The sequence below is a fragment of the Nerophis ophidion genome, linkage group LG11 (genome assembly GCF_033978795.1).
Source record: "Nerophis ophidion isolate RoL-2023_Sa linkage group LG11, RoL_Noph_v1.0, whole genome shotgun sequence".
Classification (NCBI taxonomy): Eukaryota; Metazoa; Chordata; class Actinopteri; order Syngnathiformes; family Syngnathidae; genus Nerophis; species Nerophis ophidion.
The window spans coordinates 42,664,540-42,682,941 of record NC_084621.1 but is presented as its reverse complement, the minus strand read 5'-3'; the positions used below and the strand labels follow the sequence as shown (position 1 = coordinate 42,682,941).

Genomic DNA, 18,402 nt, shown 5'->3' with positions numbered 1-18,402 from the left:
TTTAGAAAAATCTCACGTACCCCTTGGCATACCTTCAAGTACCCCCAGGGGTACGCGTACCCCCATTTGAGAACTACTGCTATAGCACACGCTAATAATGTGAGAGCAGACGCAAAGTTGATCTACTAAACTTGTGCCTCTTTTTGGTGAGCAATATAAGGAGCGCAATCCATTTAGCATGTCTGTCTTAATCAATATGCCGAAAATATGCTGATCAAGAGGAGAAAATGCAAATATAGTTATTTATAACACAAAGTGAGTCATCAAGGGTGAAACTGTTCTACAGCCAAGTTTTGCATCTTGATTTAGTGTTTCTAGAAAGGTTGTGCAAACAGGCAGTCGCACAGAAATAGCAGGGAGAATGATGGTGATGTGCTGCAGCTCGGCCCTACAGTACGTTTTCTTGTCAACATATATGGTTTGATTGATTGACTCAGAAGTTTATTTACATCTTAAATATTTGAATCCATGTAATTCTTTAAAATGGCAAATGGATAGCACAAAAGCCAAAAGGCTTGTTTCCATTGTGGTCCGTTAAATATTCATCACATTTGATACATTCAATAATAAAAGATACATAACCTGTATGACGTATATAAAAAATTATGTAAAAAAAAAAGGATAAATTATGTACATATACCATACATGTCAAATGATTTGAAAAACAATATACCGTATATACGGAACTCCCTCTCGTGTAGTACATTCACTTACTCTGGTGAAATAGTTTGACGGGTACTTGGGGACTGTCATGGACTGTCAAAAATAAAAATATTTAACATATTGTCTATCCAGCAATATAATTTTATAATTTTTTAGCTGATAGATGATTTGAGAGGCTTATTAAAATTGTAGCGTTCTGATGTCTGCTGGCTTTTTTTTTATAACATTCATATTTTCATTTACAAAATACATTAATACTACATATCAATTATCTGTTACATTGTAGATGCACTGCAGGACGGCTTCTAAAATACCCAGAAAAGTGTTACATAATGGTCAACTGCAGGGGTCACCAACCTTTTTGAAACCAAGAGCTACTTCTTGGGTACTGATTAATGCGAAGGGCTACCAGTTTGATACACACTTAAATAAATTGCCAGAAATAGCCAATTTGCTCAATTTACCTTTAACTCTATGTTATTATTAATAATTAATGATATTTATCTTTGTGGAAACATTGATTATCTTAATGATTTCTCACAATTAATATATATTTTTGATGACATGTTTTAAATAGGTTAAAATCCAATCTGCACATTGTTAGAATATTGTTGTGGCACATGCGCATTCTGCGTTTCCCTCCACTGCGGTTACAACCAGAGGACCCGCTGACAGCGCACTCCAGACACGCCCCCGCACACATCAAGCGGACCACACCCACTCTTCGCCGCAGCCGGCCGCAGTCCACGCCTGACACACCTGTTACTGATGACATGAGGCTGTATAAAGGGACCAGTGGACCAAGGATCGGCGCGGGAGCTTAGTTCTTAATTTACGTACAGTAAGCAATCAACCTGCTTTATGCAATCCTGCTCTCCCTGTGTTCTGTCTCTCCGTGTTCTCAGTGTATTCTCCCGTGTCCCCGCAGAACTCTCCGTCACCTGCAAAGTGAGCTGTGCGTCTCACTCTTCCCAGGATCTCCTTCTTCCTCTGATTGCCTCCTTCGTCCCTTGACTCCTCGCTCTCCCCTGGAATCTGACGCCTTTCTCTCGCCCCCTGATCCTGCCGGCCCATGGACTTCCGCGTTCCTTCGCTTTCGTCAACACGTTGGTAACACACACTCCAATTAAAGGCCTACTGAAACCCACTAGTACCCACCACGCAGTCTGATAGTTTATATATCAATTATGTAATATTAACATTGCAACATATGCCAATACGGCCTTTTTAGTTTATTAAATTACAATTTCAAATTTCCCGGGAGTTTCGTCTACGAAATGTCGTGCAATGTTGACGTGTACGCAAGACGTCACAGGTTTTTAGGAAGTATGAGCGCTGCGCACACACACAACTAAATGTCGTCTGCTTTAACGGCATAATTATACAGTTTTTTGGACATCTGTGTTGCTGAATCTTTTGCAATTTGTTCAATTAATATTGGAGTAGTCACAGTAGAAAGATGGAGTTGGGAAGGTTTAGCCTTTAGCCACACAAACACACGGTGATTCCTTGTTTATAATTCCTGGAGGTGAAACTTTCCTATGGATCAGAGCGCGGTCAAGCGAACATGGTTCCCTACCACATGTCAACCAGCAGGTTTCGGTGAGAAAATTGTGGTTAAAAAGTCAGTTCTTACCGGAGAAAAGCTGAGCTTGTGCCGTCCATAGCTGCTGTCGACTCCCCTGAGACACTGCGCGTCAAGACACCCGTGGAGACACCTTTCCGACTATCAGGTAATATTAAACTCACTAAAACACTAGCAACACAATAGAAAGATAAGGGATTTCCCAGAATTAACCTAGTAAATGTGTCTAAAAACATCGGAATCTGTCCCAATGCAATCGCGTTTTTTTTTTTTTTAACTTTAACTTTTTTTTTTTCTAGTCCGTCGCTATCAATATCCTCGAACACGAATCTTTCACCCTCGCTCAAATTAGATTTTTCCAGAGCAAAAATTTTTAAAAAATTCAAAAGACTTTGAAATAAGATTTAAATTTGTTTTACAGATGTTCTAGATTTGCCGGAACAGCTTTTTTGAATTTGAATCATAATAAGTTTGAGGAAATATTTCACAAATATTCTTCGTCGAAAAAACAGAAGCTAAAATGAAGAATTGAATTAAAATGTATTTAGTATTCTTTACAATAAAAAAAATACTTGAAAATTAATTTAAATTGTCAGGAAAGAAGAGGAAGGATTTTAAAAGGTAAAAATGTATGTGTTTAAAAATCCTAAAATAATTTTTAAGGTTGTATTTTTTCTCTAAAATTGTATTTCTGAAAGTTATAAGAAGCAAAGTAAAAAAATAAATGAATTCATTTAAACAAGTGAAGACCAAGTCTTTAAAATATTTTCTTGGATTTTCAAATTCTCTTTGAGTTTTGTCTCTCTTAGAATTAAAAATGTCGAGCAAAGCGAGACCAGCTTGCTAGTAAATAAATACAATTTAAAAAATAGAGGCAGCTCACTGCCAAGTGCTGCTATTTGTGCTATTTTTAGAACAGGCCAGGGGGCGACTCATCTGGTCCTTACGGGCGACCTGGTGCCCGCGGGCACCGCGTGTGTAACCCCTGGTCTACTGCATGTTTGAAAACATAGCAAAACGCCACAGGTAGGATCATGATAATATACATGTGCAGTAAAAGAGTCTACAAGGTGAAAGACATGCAACAATCTCATTTAAAAAAGGCGGTCTACACCAGTTATCAATTGTGCACGCAGTCTTAGTAAATCACATGCAACAGGCCCACCAATAGTACACGCAATTTTGAAGTTTGTGCAGGGTGTTTAGCACCCATTTTTGAAATCTAAAATATCTGGCCTATTATGTGTTATCCTTGCTGAAATTTTTTTGTAACGTGGTTAGTAAATTTGGCGTACCGTGACAGGTGTTCCATGACATCACGGTGAGAATTACTCATTTCCTTCTTGAGTTTGCATTAATATAAATTCAACACATTCTCCGACAACCTGCGCTGTTTACTGATTGGAAATCATATAACCTTTCATTTAATCCAGTTACGACTTGACTGCAGCTCGAACGACGTGGCTGCTGGCAACGGACACACACTCAATTTTCTGTGCTGTAAACAATGTGGTGTTTCACTCGCAATATACCTAAGCCATCTAAATGGGCAAAGCGGTGCAACGGCTCTACGTGCTAAGCCTCCTGCTCCGGTCCGACAAATACAACTTCAAAGGAAGCAGCCAAAAAGCTTAAGCTGTCCGACTACACAATGAGCATAATAACTCTCTGCCCGCTGGGAGCTCCAGCCTAGTTCATTTAACCGAGGCGAGCAAATGCTGCCATGTCTGTGCACATGTGTCTTTGTTCCACCGCCAGCCTCTCAGAGGCTCCTCACTTTCTTTGGCTACAAAGCGGATGTATAGAAGAACCTTTTGGACCTCTATTTTACGTAGGAAATGCTTTGCCCGCCCTTTACTCCCTTCTCTTTTCCCTTCACATGTAATGCCTGATTGACCACAGCACCCCTTAAAGAGGTCAAAGGGCAGACAAAACAGTCTGGTGTCATGGCAACCTGTGTGCCACCAAGCAGAATAGTAGGGGGAAGCAGAGGGGGCTCAAATGAGCTGTCAGTTAAGCCTTTTAAGAATGCTGCCTTGTGTTCAGACCCGTGTGCAGTACAGAAGCACACACATCATCATACACCTGCATCATGAAAAGGTCCCTTTAAATCTGTGCTCCAAAATAATTAGGTCAAATCCCCCAGATCGATGGATATAAATGTGGCTCCTATAGGCGCGTTTGTGTACGCCCTTGCGCGAGTATGTGTGTGGTTTTTATGGTGCACAAAACACTCCTCGGTAAGAGCTTATTTGTGTCCACTCGATGCAGTGGCAGTCTGTTTGCGATGGTGCAAGGCGGTGGCCTAACAGATAAATGGGAAGCAAATGCATTCCGATCAATATTGAGCTGAGAGAGGGCGATTGGGGTTGAGGGGAGAGAGTGAAGAGGTGGAAGTAGAGAGAGGAGGGGTGGGTGCTACAGAGGGACGGATTAATCATTCCTGTATTGTTATTGATTTCCTGTTAAAGGGGGTGAGTCAGACCTGGAATAAAGTGTTTGTGTGTGTGTGCGCGTGCGGCACGCTACCGTCCTCAATGAGAGTGCAAAGTAATCAATTAGTCAGACTTCCCAATGATGGTTGGCTCTGCTCGAACAACTCTTTACAATTTCTGCACACTGTCACTTTTGGCAGTATGTTTGTAAATTCAGCACAATTATCAAAAAAGAGCTTAATAGATTATAAAAAATGTTTTACGCTAATACGGTTTTCGCCTTCAAACAGGAATAAGGAAGAGAGTGGGCAAACAGGAAATCCCTTGTGAGGAGCTAATGAGGAGCTGACGACGAAGCAGCCATAACAGAGGAGGGGGTGCGTATGAAGGGGTCAGAGAGGTTAACGCCGCTCTGACATCTACCCTTCTGGCTGCATCGTTTGCACACCTGGGCCAACATGCACATACTCCATAATATTTTATTTGGCTTTAAAATATCCACTGACCTGCACCTAGACTATTTGTACACTATATGTTTCTAAAATCAGACTTAAATCCGCACAAGATTTATCCATTTAGAACAGTTCTGTGGTTAAGTCTGCACGTGGGGAGCACTGTTTAGTGAATGAGATCTCCACTCAATGTTACCTTGAACTTAAACAATGAGCCTGGTGTTTGTGCTGGGGCAACTTCCTGACATTTTCATCCCTGCATATAAGCAGCCTACCGCGGCTTCTCCTTTCATCTTACAGAAGTGACCCCTCCACCCCAAAGGGACCACAGAACAGTTGAAGAGGGCACATTCTATTTCCTACTCACTCATGACACTTGCAAAGGTTTGTTTGTCATACTCTGTAAATAGCGTAAGTGTTAGGTTTATCTAACGTGACTTAACTTCCCCCAGTTGATGGAAAGTCAGACTGGGCCTCAGTACAACGGCAGTAACCTAAGTTGTATTTCAGAACACACAGCAGACCTCCACTAAGGCCTAACACATTTTTTACCTGCAAAGTCTGTTTGTCGGTTAGTTAATTGGTTAGTTTGCAACAACATGACTCAAAAACTTAAAATAATTTTCATCAAACTTTCTCGTAATGTCTGAAATGAGATAAGGAAACATGTATTGACTTTCGGGCCTGCTCTGGATCATTTCTACACTGTCACTTTACATTCATGGTATAAGGCTAAACTTCTGTGTGTGTGTGCATTTGTGTGCGTGTATGCGAGTGGCCACGCAGAGACAAAGAGAGGGTGACTGACAAGAGGCTTCACTCAGTTTATTTCATTCTACTATAGATAGCTCAAAAGTTCAATCAATCAATCAATGTTTACTTATATAGCCCTAAATCACTAGTGTCTCAAAGGGCTGCACAAACCACAAGACAAACCACTACGACATCCTCGGTAGGCTCACATAAGGGCAAGGAAAACTCACACCCAGTGGGACGTCGGTGACAATGATGACAATGAGAACCTTGGAGAGGAGGAAAGCAATGGATGTCGAGCGGGTCTAACATGTGAAAGTTCAATCCATAATGGATCCAACACAGTCGCAAGAGTCCAGTCCAAAGCGGATCAAACACAGCAGCGAGAGTCCCGTTCACAGCGGAGCCAGCAGGAAAACATCCCAAGCGGAGGCGGATCAGCAGCGCAGAGATGTCCCCAGCCGATACACAGGCAAGCAGTACATGGCCACCGGATCGGACCGGACCCCCTCCACAAGGGAGAGTGGGACATAGGGGAAAAAGAAAAGAAACGGCAGATCAACTGGTCTAAAAAGGGAGTCTATTTAAAGGCTAGAGAATACAAATGAGTTTTAAGGTGAGACTTAAATGCTTCTACTGAGGTGGCATCTCAAACTTTTACCGGGAGGGCATTCCAGAGTACTGGAGCCCCAAATGAAAACGCTCTATAGCCCGCAGACTTTTTTTGGGCTTTGGGAATCACTAATAAGCTGGAGTCCTTTGAACGCAGATTTCTTGCCGGGACATATGGTACAATACAATCGGCAAGATAGGATGGAGCTAGAGCGTGTAGTATTTTATACGTAAGTAGTAAAACCTTAAAGTCACATCTTAAGTGCACAGGAAGCCAGTGCAGGTGAGCCAGTACAGGCGTAATGTGATCAAACTTTCTTGTTCTTGTCAAAAGTCTAGCAGCCGCAAAGTTGTGTTTTTTTGTGCGTGTGTGTGTGTGCGTGCGCTCGTTCTTGTATTCCTACCCTTTTTGAGACATCAACAAGGAAAAGTACTAAGTTAGAACCGAAATCATGGTCCCAATAAGGGAACTCATTGCATCTAATAGAGAATGTCTCATTTGCACCCCTGGTGGTGAAATTTATAAAAAATTAGGGGGGTCCCAAAAAGGAGGTTTTTTTTCAAAAGGGTATATAGAGACATACTGTAATAACTTGAAGTAAATAATGAAGATTTAAAAACCAATTTACAACAAAACAATTCTAAATAAATGTATATAACTAAAAACAGTCTTTTTCTCACAATGTGTCAATTTCTTATAAAATTGGGAACAATTTCTCATATTCTTTCTGTTTCTGTAATATTGCAATAGTTTCTCGTAAAATTATAACTTTTTTATGTAAAATTATTAAAATTATATGATATTTGTCATGTAAAAAAAGGTAAAATCCAGATTATTACTATATTGCCAAAATATTAGTTTTCTTTAAAAATTGTGACTTTTGTCAAGTAAAATTGCAACTCTTTTCATAAAATTGCTAACATTTTAAGCTTTTCTTGTACAATTGCGACTGTTATCGAGTAAAAATCCAACTTTAATCATAATGTTGCACCAATGTTCAGTTTTTTTTAGAAATTTTTGGCTTGCTGTGAATAAAATTATGACTTTTATTATTATTCTGCCAAAATTCTAAGTTTTTCTTGTGAAATTGTGACCTTTTTCTTGTGAAATTCCAACACATTTTTCAAAAGTCTCAAGAAGGTAACACATACAAAAATGTGTGTGTGTGTGTGTTTGTGTGCGTGCGTGCGCGTGTGTGTGTTTGTGTGCGTGCGTGCGCGTGTGTGTGTGCATAAAATCAAGATGATTAAGGACCTTACTTGTTTAAACAGATGTGATCCAGACAGAACTACAGACCAGATATAACTTGTTATGACGAGAGTTTCAGAATGTGATTTGTCCAACAGTACAGCAAAACCCTGATAATCCAAGAATTCCAGCGATTGGCAAAAAAACGCAAATAAGAATAATTAGAATTATTGTCAGTAGACACACACACACAAATCAAAATAATAACATAAAAGTAATGTAAATATAATTGGAATATTTCAAATATATGTAACATTTAAATAAAAACAGTAATAACAGATTCGAATCTATTTGAGCATCTCTATGTTGAGTTTGTATGTTCACTCAAGGGCATGCATGGGTTCGTCATTCTTCCTCCACATTCCAAAAATATACACTTTAGGTTAAATAAAGACTCTAAATTGTCCATATGCATAAATATGAGTCTGAGTCTGAATGGTTGTTTTCCTATTTGTGCCCTGCGAATGGCTGGCGACGAGTCCAGAGTTTACCCTGCCTCTGGCCTGAACTCCGCTGGGATAGGCCCTACCTTACTTGTGACCCTTGTGAGGAAGCGGTAAACAAAATAATCAATAATAAATGGTACAATTCTCCTAGATTGGGATTCGAAGACATTACTCATTGAGCTATCCAGCAAACTGTGAATGTATAATAACTGTTGTTGGGTGAAGTTTGGCGGGCCAAATGAAAGACTTTTACAGGCTGGATTTGGCCTGCCGGTCGCCTATTTAAGTCACCTGCTCTAAACCCAATAACAGTGGTTCTCAAATGGGGAAAAGCATACCTCAGGGGGTAAATGAAGGTATGCCAAGGGGTATGTGAGATTTTTAAAAGAATATTCTAAAATAGTAACAATTCAAAAATCCTTTATAAATATATGCATTGAATAATACTTCAACAAAATATGAAGGTAAGGTCATAAACTGTGAAAAGAAATGCAACAATGCAATGTTCAGTGTTGACAGTTAGATTTTTTGTGGACATGTTCCATAAATATTGATGTTAAAGATGTATCTTTTTGTGAAGAAATGTTTAGAATTAAGTTCATAAATGCAGATGGATCTCTATTACAATCCCCAAAGAGGGCACTTTAAGTTGATGATTACTTCTATGTGTAGAAATCTTTATTTATAATTGAATCACTTGTTTATTTTTCAACAGGTTTTTAGTTATTTGTATATCTTTTTTTCCAAATAGTTCAAGAAAGACCACTACAAATGAGCAATATTTGCACTGTTATACAATTTAATAAATCAGAAACTGATGACATAGTGCTGTATTTGACTTCTTTATCTCTTTTTTTCAACCAAAAATGCTTTGCTCTGATTAGGGGTTACTTGAATTAAAAAAATGTTCACAGGGGGCACAGCACTGAAAAAAGGTTGAGAACCACTGCCCTATAATATGCTTCTCACATTGGTTAAACACATTTCAAATTCAGTTTACACATTCATAAAGAGGGCAGCAGTAGAACAGGGGTTAGTCTGTGTACCTCACAATACGAAGGACCTGGGTTTTATCACTGGGCTCGACATCTTTCTGTGTGGAGTACTTTGGCTTCCTCCCACCTACAAATACATGCACTTGGGGATAAGGCTGATTGGCAACCCCAAATGGTCCCTAGTGTGTGAATGTGAGTGTGAATGCTGGCGACTTATCCTGGGTGTACGCTGCATTCCGCACTGGAGCATAGATAGGCTCCAGCCACCCCCCGTGATCCCGAGAGGGACAAGCGGTAGAAAATGGATGGATGGATGGACATTCAAAAAGAATCACAGGCGTACAGTATACAGTATTGTACTTATAAAGTGTACAGTTACACGTCACCACGTCTTTTGTATTGAATTGTATGTGAATTGACATACTTGAGACATAGGCCTGTGCACAAACCACCTTCTATTTTATTTGCCGTACATATATACAGTATGTAAAATGCAAACTAGAGACGAAAAATCTGAGAATGCTCTTAGTGAGTTTTGACGGATACATCCATGGTGTGGAATCGGGCAGAAAGATTCATGGATTTTAAATTGGAATTGGATTATTTAAGTATGAATTTGTTAAAAATCTGAAAATCGTACAATCGACCCCTACTTTTTGCGAGAGTGCTTTCCATATATTCATACATTTGTGGCTACAAATGAAATGTCTCCTGTAAAAATTGTCGATTTGGCATTTCTGGTTTACTCTTGCTCATAAACAAATTATAATGGTACTGTGGCGGTATGTATTGTTACTCCGCTTCTCAGCACACCTCATACACACCTTCTTTGCCAGAGAATAAGACGTAACAGAAGCCATCTGTGTTGCCAATTTTGCAACCTTGTCACTACATTTAGCAAGCAGAGGTATGTCTTAAAGGCCTACTGAAACCCACTACTACCAACCACGCAGTCTGATAGTTTATTTATCAATGATGAAATATTAACATTTTAGTTTACTACTGTAAATTGCAATTTTTTATTTCCCGGGAGTTTCTTGTTGAAAACGTTGTGGAATGATGACGTGTATGCGTGACGTCACGGACTGTAAGGAAATATTAGCGCTGCGCACACACACAGCTAAAAGTCGTCTGCCTTAACCGTATAATTACACAGTATTTTGGACATCTGTGTTGCTGAATCTTTTGCAATTTGTTCAATTAATAATGGAGAAGTCAAAGTAGAAAGATGGAGTTGGGAAGCATTAGTCTTTAGCCACACAAACACACGGCGATTCCTTGTTTAAAATTCCCGGAGGTGAAGCTTTCCTATGGATTTGAGCGGTCAAGCGAACATGGATCCCGACCAAACGTCAACCAGCAGTTTTCGGTGAGAAAATTGTGGTAAAAAGTCGACACTTACCGGAGATCAGCTGAGCTTGTGCCGTCCCATACAGCTGCCGTCGACTTCCCTCAGACACTGGCCTCAAGACACCTGTGGACACACCCCTCAGACTATCAGGTACTTTTAAACTCACTAAAACACTAGCAACACAATAGAAATATAGGGGATTTCCAAAATTATCCTAGTAAATGTGTCTAAAAACATCTGAATCCCTCCCAATGCAATCGCCTTTTTTTTTTACTTGATTTTATTTTATTTTTTCTAGCCCTTCGCTATCAATATCCTCAAACACAAATCTTTCATCTTCGCTCAAATTAATGGGAAAATTGTCGTTTTCTCAGTCCGAATAGCTCTTTTTGTTGGAGGCTCCCATTAAAAACAATGTGAGGAGCCCTCACATGGGTGACGTCATCGTCTGCGACTTCCGGTACAGGCAAGGCTTTTCTATTAGCGACCAAAACTTGCGAACTTTATCGCTGATGTTCTCTACCGAATCCTTTCAGCAAAAATATGGCAATATCGCGAAATGATTAAGTATGACACATAGAATGGACCTGCTATCCCCGTTTAAATAAGAAAATCTAATTTCAGTAGGCCTTTAAATGTGAAAGAGAGAGGAGTGAGTCTTCTGTCGTTCATTTATTATGCAATCAATACAACTGGTCACGAAAAGCAAAATATTTGCCACGTGAGCAATGATCCGCCTTCACAATTCCAAAGAGTGTGCTTGCCTCCATTGCCTTTTGATGCTTTTATCCAAAAAATTTTATCAAAATTTTAGTTTTTAGAGAAAAAAATCTGAATTAATTTTTCGGGCCAAGATCATGCATTTCTAGTTAGGGATGTATATCCTGTATTGGTATGGCTATTTAACATCAACATACCCATTAGAGACGTAATATTTGTGCCAATATTAGGGCAAACATCATGTCAGTATGACGCTGTATGCGCTAATCATCATGGGAAATGGTCTTCTTCTGGCAAAACACTACCGCTTCGTTCTACTGGCGCCACCAAAATCAACCAAAACTGAAAGTTCTTCAGTGGGTCTTTAATAGAAACACAGCGATTGAACTGTGTGGTCTTTACAAAATGATTACAAAACAACTGCATTGCACCTTGCACTGCAAACATAGATGACTTGTTTAAGACTTAAAAAGCAGGTGTTGATAAAATACTTCCCTGCTAGATGTTACATGATGTTGCTGGTGTACAACCTTTTGTGCTAATAAAAACTTGAATAAAAAAATTCATTTTTTCACATCTTTATTTAAATAAATTACATATAGTTTCAAAAAGAATACAGATGAATACCGGTATCGATAAATAATTTTAATAATGATATCAGTATCGATAAAATCCTGCACAACCAATTTGCAAAAAATCCTGTTGAGTGTTTGAGGTATACTTACTCATGTTTGTTGTATATTGTATGTATTCTTATAGTAAGGCACAAAGTATATTATTCTTACTTTTGAAAACAAAACTTAGTCTCTTGATTTCCAAAGACTGCATTAAGTGTACAACAGTTAGGATTCCCATGGAGAGTTTACGGAAAAGCTTTTCCTTATCGAGTTTCAAGGTTATCTTCCCTGTAGGTAATATGTTGTACAGTTCAGTTGTTAGAATACTAAGACAGAATCTACTGCAAACAAATAGAAATAATTGTGGAAATTGAATATGATTGGACTGATATGGTATTTTTAAGTTTGGCTTATAAGATATATGCATTTTTTTATTATGACTTACATTTGTGGAACTGAATGAATATCTATGTGTTATACAAACATCTAATTTAATATAGCCATATGGTATGTATAAACTGTAAACAAAAAGTTTCACACAAACAAATCATTAGGCCGGTGCCGATGAAAATACTGTATAACTCTTCACCATATTTTAACCAATGTCACGTTCCCTCTGCATCAAATTCATCCAAGTCACAGGCAATTTGTTTATATCTGTCTTCATCTGTTTTTTTTTCCACTAGCTGCCTTTTCCACCTCCTCTTCCTCCGTGTCTGGCACCAGAGTGGTGACACATTACCAGCTAACACTTCCACTGCCATAGGACAGCATGTGTTTTACAAAATGATGCCTTGTCCACATTTCTGGTGGAGAGGATCTGATGTTAGAAGATACTTGATATTGACTTGTACTTGATCTATTAACTTTAATCTCACGATTAACGTATATAATAGAAGATGTTTATTTGTTTATACTTCTATGTCAATGTATTCAGGCTTTAAATCTGCTACCCTTGGATTTAAAGTGTAGAATCGTTTGGAATTTGTAATAACAAATTAATGTGCAAAACAAAAATAGCATGTCTGGAGTTGCACTAAATAGAACATTTTAAGAGCTAATTACAATCATTTGAATTTATTCAATGACAACATTATTTTGTCTTGAGATTACTGTTGAAATTGTTCAAAGAATGTTTTTTTTCTCTCTAATTTTGCCCCGGTTCATTGCAGGATAGCCTGAGGCTCTTGCTTGTCCAAAAAACATGCACGTTCGGTTATTTGGAGATTTAACATTTTCCTGTAGGTGAATTTACATGTGAATGCCAGCTTTGTGACCAAGTGATAATCTGTCCGGGGTATAATCCGCCTCTCGCCCAATGTCAGCTGGTATCGTCGGCAGCCTGCTGCAACCCAGTACAGGGTTTGCATTATAGTAAGCAAATGTGCTACAAAAGAATACTCATTACCTCAAGCAATTGGCTTAATTAGCCTGCATGACGACAGCACACAGCAAGGACAAATGGTAAATGGACTTCATTTATAGAGTGCCTTTCTACATTCAGGGATCCCAATGAGCTTTTACAATGTCATCTCATTCACACAATGATGGTGTATGGTGTTGTGAAAGAAAAGTAAATGGCTCATTCACTGACTGATGATGTGACATCTGGAGTCAGTAGGGGCTTGAGTATTTTACTCAGGAGCTTCAATCTGCAATCAGGATACATATATATATATATATATATATATATATATATATATATATACTGTATATATATATATATATATATATATATATATATATATATGAAAACTAATATCCTTAGTAATGTGTTGATACCCCTGTGCAAAATGGATCTGCCAATATTACAAATATGTTCACGTCAAAGATAATTGGCAAATTTAATGGACAAATATTTTTTGAACGTTGTTCTGGTAAGGAAATATAATATTCTAAAAAATCTGATAAAAATGGCAGGCGGTAGTAATTTTCTTTACATCTTAAAGTAAATGAGGACATTTCATAACATGTAATTTACATGAATTAAGTCTAATACCAAGGAACCTATGGAATTACCCTCAACCTGGACACTGACCATGATATTAAACTGGCACAGAAGTATTTCCTTTTGGCCCACACACGTGCTACATTCCAATCATGCTCGCCCACCTCGAGTGACACACAATTGTCACATGTTCAAAAAGATCCTTCAAACTGAGCATCCACATCTAATGATCCCACTTCTGACAAAAATGTTCACCAAACTCACTACTTCAAAAGTAATAAAGTAGTATAGAGTTGTACACTGACCCCCAACATTAAAAAATACTGATTGTGTATACAACTAGAGAAGTATTGATGACAATCCATCAAAAATAAAATTACAAATAAAATGTATAAACTATACATACTGTAAACACCAGGGGTGTAATTATATTGGTTGCATGCACCTTAGTATTACAGTCACAGTTGAATTGATTTCTGATACAACCGGTAATTTTCTAATTAAAAAAAATATATATATGTTCGTGTGCATGTGTGTGTGTGTATATATATATATATATATATATATATATATATATATATATATATATATACACCAAGCTTTTGACCAAGATTTCTGTGATGAAATGGTGACCCGGGCAACTGTTTTTTTCAAAAGTGCAATTTTACCAGAACTAGTAAGAAAACTGTTCTCAAGGCCAACAAGTACTCCACTCGTGTTATCTGCCTCAGCCAAACAAAATATACACCCAGTAAATACAGATGAGGTTCTCATATGTGTGTGGAAATCAGTGTACAATGAAAGTGATGATGTCATTGGCTCGAGATCATCTTTTGTTCCCCCCTGACTTGTACAGAGAATTAAAATCCAAACGAAAATGTAAGCCTGTCTTACTTTCTCTGATTCCAGGATATGCTACAGACTATCGTCCAGAAGCACTTGATAAAAAGTACCCAAAAGTATTTTCAGAACTATATGATTCTAACTATGCAACTGCTGGCAAGGAAACTGTGCTGACCAGGAGTAATGAAGTGTTTGAAACCTTAACAGTGACAGAACAAGAAGCAAACAATTGTGAGATGGACACAAGATCACAGGCAAAAAGCAAGCAATGGTTTAGATTTCATGCAGGAAGAATAACTGCGTCAAAAATGAAAGCTGCCTGCAGGACTTCTCCTATAGGTCCATCATTGAGTCTTGTTAAAGATATATGTTATCCGACAGTAAGCAGGTTTTCCAACAGAGCTACAAGGTGGGGATGTCAGCATGAAAAAACAGCTAAAGAACAGTACCAGCATGAAATGAAGAGGTTACATGAAAATTTCTGTCTTCGAGACAGTGGGTTAATAGTTAACCCAAAATATCCATTTATCGGTGCAACTCCAGATGAAATAGCCTCCTGTGACTGTTGTGGAGAGGTGCTGCTGAAGGTGAAATGTCCTTATTGTCATAAAGATGCCTCGATTACAGACGCCATTGAATGCCTTCAAAAAGCGGGTGACCAGCTACAGTTAAAGCATAACCATGCATATTTTTACCAAGTACAATGTCAGCAAATGCTGAATATTGTGATTTTGTTGTTTAGACAAATGAAGATTTTTTTACTCAAAGGATACACTTTGACCAAGCTTTCTGTGATGAAATGGTGACCCGGGCAACTGTTTTTTTCAAAAGTGCAATTTTACCAGAACTAGTAAGAAAACTGTTCTCAAGGCCAACAAGTACTCCACTCGTGTTATCTGCCTTAGCCAAACAAAATATACACCCAGTAAATACAGATGAGGTTCTCATATGTGTGTGCAAATCAGTGTACAATGAAAGTGATGATGTCATTGGCTGTGATAACGAAAATTGTCCTTATGTGTGGTTGCACTTTCTGTGTGCAAAAATCAAGAAAGCCCCTAAAAGAAAATGGTATTGCAGGGAGTGTAAAGCAAACCTAAAGTCCTAAAACCTAAAAAAAATAACTTTCATAACATACTGAAGAGAACTCTAAATTGTACTTCAAAAAGTGTAGTATCTGTATAAGATTTTACCAATGAAAACCGTTGTTTCAAATAAAGTGAATTCATACTCTATTTCAGATTTGTTTTTTTTCCTCCCTGGAGGCAAATGTGATCAATGGTGCTTGTTCGGATATTGTCGTTTCAAATAAAGTACATTCATACTCTATTCTAAATGGTTCAGCAAATCTGGTTAATCCTCTACGTGAATAAACACACGTTCGGTCTTTCTGTAATGCCGACACCTTTTGATATAAATGAAAGATGCCTGGTTACGAGTGTTTGTTTTGACACACAAGATGGGGGACAAGGGAATTTTGAGACGGTTGTGACGTCATCGGAAACCCATGTATTGAGGAGGGCGGGCTGGATAAGGGTCCAGTGGACCCAATGATCAACGCGGGAACTTAGTTACCTCTCTGTGTACCAGTCTTCCCCCTTCGAGATCATCTTTTGTTCCCCCCTGTGTTTTTGGACTGCCTTCGTCAATTCCCGACCCTCGCCTGAACACGGATCTAGCCTCTTCTCTCCTGCCCCGGATTTTCATCTGCCTGCCTTTCGGACTGCCTTGCTCCTTCGCTCTCTACAACACTTGGTAACACACACTTCAGTTAATTTACACGCATAGTAGCACACTTATGCACTTGGGTTTGACACACTCCATCTCCTTAGGTTATCTTATTAGTTTAGTATTGTTTATTATTATTATTATTATTATTATTATTATTATTATATAATAATAATAAATTATTGAACATTACTGCCACCTGGTGTCAGTCTGCTGTCATCTCCTGCCAGTAAACAGAAACACTTGAAAGAAATCTCAATAAAATACATTGAAAGAGCAAAAAGCAGTAACAATTGAAAATATGGCAAAACGATTAAAAAATTATAATTTTTCATCATTAATAAGTGTACCCTAGACAGATGTTTTTCAGGGCGGGAGGCTATGCCAGCTGTAATCTGTGAAATTTCTTCCTGAATAAATGCTTCCGATATTCTGTACATTAAATATTGCAAACATTAATGGTCTTCATATTGCTGCATGACAATGTTTTGACCTTCTCTATTAATAAATTAAATTTAACATTGAGCTTGCTAATCATTCTGTAATTGAGGACTCGACCAGAACATGTTCTAAAATAATTTAAACAATATTTTAGCCAATCAGAAAAATCCCCCCACCGTATTCCTCAACTGATGCATTAGCATTTTCTTAGGTGCAAAAATCACATAATAACATTACAAAACATATCTGACAAAGCATGATCGTAATGTAAGACATTTTTATTTTGTTAATGTCAGGGTTTCCTCTAAATTGCCAAAATATCTGTTGCGATGTGGGCGTGGTAGATAGGACATCATCACATGATTTGTTGTTATTCATATATTCTTTAAAAAGGCGGAAAAAAACTAACTACACATTTAAAACAAATTGTTATTATAAAAAAATTAAAGTACCAATGATTGGTGAATTACTCTCTACATTTGACCCATCCCCTTCACCCCCTGGGAATTGAAGAGAGCAGTGAGCAGCAGCAGTGGCCGTGCCCAGGAATCATTCTGGTGATTTAACACACAATTCCAACCCTTGATGATGAGTGCCAAGCAGGGATGTAATGGGTCCCATTTTTATAGTCTTTGGTATGACTCGGCTGGGGTTTGAACTCACGACCGACCGATCTCAGGGCGGACACTCTAACCACAAGGCCACTAGGCAGGTATATATGAAGTATGGTATGGTATTAACATATACATTTTTCTAGCATAACAACCTTTTGTAACATAATTGTTTTGAGAAAGTGTCTTGACATGTTTTGATGGCGGATCGATTGAATAAAAAAGTCTCCATTCTCAGATCTTCCTCAAATTTGTGATGGGTAGGAGTATTGGGTTTGATGAAACCACATCACTAAAGTGGTGCCAATGTCGCCCCTTGTGGTGAAAAATAACTACAGTTATAACTTCCTTACACATTCTACAGCAGGGGTCTCAAACACGCGCCATTTTGTGGCCCCCACCTTAATATGAAAGAAGTTTAGTTTTAGACCAGCCTGCAAGTTTTAAATGAATGGTGCTTGACAGCGTTGTGTGCGGATGTGAAGGAATCTCCCAATCACGGTGTGGTATATGGCTCTCGAGGGCCAAACATTGACGTAAGAAGAGAAACGTTTTGCCACTTTTCCACTAGACCCGCATGCGCTCTTCTTCCCTCACTCGCCTGCCTGCTCTCTCTCTCTCTTTCTGTCACTGAGTGTGTGTCTCTATCGCTCCCTTACCTGGCGCCGCTGATAAACGGTCCGGGCCGGGGAGACGAGTGGTCCAGTAGCTTCCGAAGCACTCCGCCGAAGGACCGAGCGAAATACAAAACTGTGGTGCACTAAACCCCAGCGCTTATACTCCGACAGAGAGTTGCCGGGCAAATCAGACGTGTAACCCTCCCCGCCACACACAATTTGAAACGTCATTATACAACTGGACAAGCTGGCGAGTATGCAAAAACATTTTTTAAGAAATCTTTACTTGCGGCCCAGCCTCACCCAGACTCTGCATCCAGTGGCCCCCAGGTGAAT

The 18,402-nt window shown here is 38.7% G+C and overlaps 1 long non-coding RNA gene across 3 annotated transcripts in view; it reads right to left on the bottom strand.

Annotated features, from left to right (window-relative positions):
- The window catches only part of LOC133562127 (uncharacterized), a 78,519-nt gene that overhangs the window by 11,074 nt on the left and 49,043 nt on the right, over positions 1 to 18,402 (bottom strand). For all 3 annotated transcript variants that reach the window (XR_009808842.1, XR_009808841.1, XR_009808843.1), the window contains one exon: positions 10,593 to 10,664. This is a non-coding gene — a long non-coding RNA (uncharacterized LOC133562127). The remainder of the gene's footprint in view (positions 1 to 10,592; positions 10,665 to 18,402) is intronic.